The following is a 3,762-nucleotide window of genomic DNA, read 5'->3' as shown; positions in this document are numbered from 1 at the left end:
CACTGACCACCAGGGGGCAGATGCTCAATGCAGGAGCTGCCCCCTGGTGGTCAGTTCATTCCCACATCGGGGAGCTCTCCTCAGCCACAAGCCAGGCTGATGGCTGCCAGTACAGCAGTGGTGGTTGGAGCCTCTCCTGCCTCTTCAGCAGCGCTAAGGATGTCCGACTGCAGGTTAGGTCTGCTCCCTGCTGGCAAGTGGACATCCCCCGAGGGCTGCCGGAGGGATGTCTGATTGCCAGCTTAGGCCCAATCCCCCGGGGAGCAGGCCTAAGGCAGCAGGTGGTCACCCCCCGAGGGGTCCCAGACTGCGAGAAGGCACAGGTCGGGCTGAGGGACCTCTCCCCCCACCCCCGAGTGCACAAATTTTTGTGCACTGGGCCTCTAGTTTACAATATAACAGAAAGTAATTAGGAAAATAAGTTATTACTCTAACCGGTTTGGCTCAGTGGATAGAGCGTAAGCCTGCAGGCTGAAAGGTCCCAGGTTCGATTCTGGCTAAGGGCATGTACCTTGGTTGTGGGCACATCCCCAGTGGGGGATGTGCAGGGGGCAGCTGATCAATGTTTCTCTCTCATCGATATTTCTAACTCTCTATCCTTCTCCCTTCCTCTTTTGAAAAATCCATAAAATATATTTTTTTAAACAGAAAGAAAATAAGTTATCATTTTGGCACACCTGAGTTTTCTTTTAAAATTTTTATTTTTTAAATTCTTTATTGTTGAAAAGTATTACATATGCCCCTCTTTCCCCCCTTCCATTGTGTTTATTTATTTTAGAAAGAGGGAGAGAAATATTGATTTGTTGTTCCACTTATGTATTCATTGGTTGATTCTTGTATTGATGGGGAATATAAGACTTTTTTGGGGGGGGTGGGGGAGGCTAGGAATCTGAATCTGTGCCAGTAACCTAATGTACATCTTAATAGCGAGAGTTAGCAATCTGAATCTGTGCCAGTAACCTAATGTACATTCTTAATAGCCTATAATTAAGTCACTGCCCCTTTCTTAATAGTTTGGCCTAGCAAGACCTGTTTTCCTAATTACTCCCAATTTACAAAGGCTCCATAAACAAAAATGTAACAGTTTTGCTACAGGGGAGGTCACTAATTAAGTTAATAACAATGTACCTACCTATATAGTTTAAGTTTAAAAAATTTGGCGCTCAAAAGAAATTTCAATTAGGAGACAATTTGTAGACTCCAGTGATAACTATGAAATCGTCCCTGCTATTATCCAATTCTCAAATGAAGAAATCTCTTGTGTAAAAAGTTCTCGATGCTACTATAGTGAAAATACACATGGATTCGGCTTTATTTTGATAAATAAGAATTCCCATTTTTCATGAGATTCTAAATGGGAAAGGGAGAAAAAAGTCCCTTTCACTGAGGCTTATTGCATGCCAACCACTGTGCCTTTGCATATGTCATCTCGCGGACGGTCCATCACCAGGGGTGGTGGCAAGTCTAACTTACTTTCTATAACAGGCAGGATGGGCTCAATTTGATGCCGTTAAAAAGAAAACTCACTCGCCCTAGCAGGTTTGGCTCAGTGGATGGAGCGTCAGCCTGCAGACTTGGGGGTCTCAGGTTCAGTTCTGGTCAAGGGCATGTACCTTGGTTGCGGTCACATCCCCAGTAGGGAGTGTGCAGGAAGCAGCTGATCGATGTTTCTAACTCTCTATCCCTCTCCCTTCAATCAATAAAATATATATTTTAAAAAAAAGAAATTTCAATCATTGTACTGTTGTATTTGGCTCTGTTGACTAATGAGTTTGCCGACCACTGGTCTATGGGGATACATGGGTGCCCACTGTGGTCTGAGAGTGGTCATGCTGGCCCCAGCAAAAATAGGGTCAGGGTTGGGGTTGCCTGCAGTCAGGTCTTGAACAGTTCCCAAGAAGTACTAGTGCTGATTGGCTCCAGCCAGCAGATGGTGCTAGAGTAGAGGGTCAGATGGGTATCCAAAGAGAGAGTCATCACTAAACCTACTCCCTCACTGAGACGACTCCAGAAGCTGTCCTCTCTTCTCTCCAGGTGCCAGACTCCTGTCCAGATCCCTGGGATGGCCATCAGAGACTGGGTGCCAGGGCAGCTTGATCATACACCCACAGTGTGACCCTGGAAATAGCCTCCAACCCCATGGCGCTAGTGTCCCTCTGTGAAATCAAATTCACAGCAAATCCTAGCAGCAGGGATTGGGCAGGCTCAGTTAAGAGTGGGGTAGTGCAGTGCATCAAGGGGTCTTTTATAGATGACAAAAACTATGACATGACCTACCATCTCCTGCTATGTCCTCCCATCTGTCTGATTCCATGGGATTCCAGAGGACCCCAGCACCAATGCGGCATTTGGAACCAGCACACTGAGGCAAAGACCACCAGAGAGGGCAATCTGAAAAGACTGCAGTCCAGCCTGCCAGCTGGCTATCCATGGGGCCCCAGTCCAGGCCCTGAGATGTTGAGCATTCCTGTGCCAGACTCAGGAGACATCAGTGAGGTGAAGGCAAGTGTGACTTCAGCATGTCCTATAAGCCAATTGCCAGGTTGTGATTTCCCAAGGAGAATCTCTGAGTCCAGGCCCAGCCAATGGCCCACTAACTGGCTCAGAAAGCTACCAGTTTGGACTGTGCCAGTCAGTCAATAAATATTTACCTAGTATCCTCTCTGCTCAAGTCCTAGGCAGTGGTAAACAAAACAGAAAAGGGACTTCTGCCTTCAGAGTTTGTCTTCTAGTGGGGTAGATATGATAAGCCTAAATTAAAGAATGTTAGGTAGGTAGATAAGTACTGTCAAGAATTGATCTAGATGTTAATTTTGTATCCTGCTACATTGCCAAATTCATTTATTAAGTCTAATAATTTTTTGATGGAGTCTTTAGGGTTTTTTATGTACAATATCATGTCATCTGCGAATAAGGACAGTTTTACTTCTTCTTTTCCAATTTTGATGCCTTTTATTACTTCTTCTTGTCTAATCAGAATGGCTAATACTACCAGTACTATGTCGAACAGGAATGGTGAGAGTGAGCATCCCTGTCTTGTCCCTGTTCTTAAGGGAAATGGTTTTAGTTTTTGCCCATTGAGTATGATGTTGGCTGTGGGTTTGTCATATATGGTTTTTATTATGTTGAGGTATGATCCTTCTATTCCCACTTTGCTGAAGGTTTTTTATCAAGAAAGGGTGTTGGATTTTGTCAAATGCTTTTTCTGCATCAATGGATATGATTATATGGTTTTTATATTTCAGTTTGTTTATATGGTGTATCAGATTTGTTTTGTGGATATTGTACCATCCTTGCATCCCTGGAATAAATCCCACTTGGTCATGGTGTATGATCTAATGTATTGCTGGATTTGATTTGCTAGAATTTTGTTGAGGATTTTGGCATCTATGTTCATGAGGTATATTGGCCTGTAATTCTCTTTCTTTGTATTGTATTTATCTGGTTTGGGATTAGGGTAATGCTGGCTTCGTAGAAAGCACTTCAAAGTGCTCCTTGCTCTTGAATTTTTTGGAATAGTCTAAGGAAGATTAGGTTTTATTTCTTCTTTAAATGTTTTATAAAACTCCCCTGTGAAGCTGTCTGGTCCAGGGGTTTCGTTTGTTGGAAGATTTTTCCTTCTTCCTTTTTTATTTTATTTTATTTTTTTATTAATTTTTTATTACAAAGGGTATTACATATGTGTCCATTTTTTCCCCCCACCCTAGACAGTCCCCTAGCCTCCCCTATCTCCCAGTGTCTTATGTCCATTGGTTATGCTTA

Source organism: Myotis davidii, unplaced genomic scaffold (assembly GCF_000327345.1).
Source record: "Myotis davidii unplaced genomic scaffold, ASM32734v1 scaffold471, whole genome shotgun sequence".
Taxonomy (NCBI): domain Eukaryota; kingdom Metazoa; phylum Chordata; class Mammalia; order Chiroptera; family Vespertilionidae; genus Myotis; species Myotis davidii.
Note: the sequence above shows the minus strand (reverse complement) of the source record.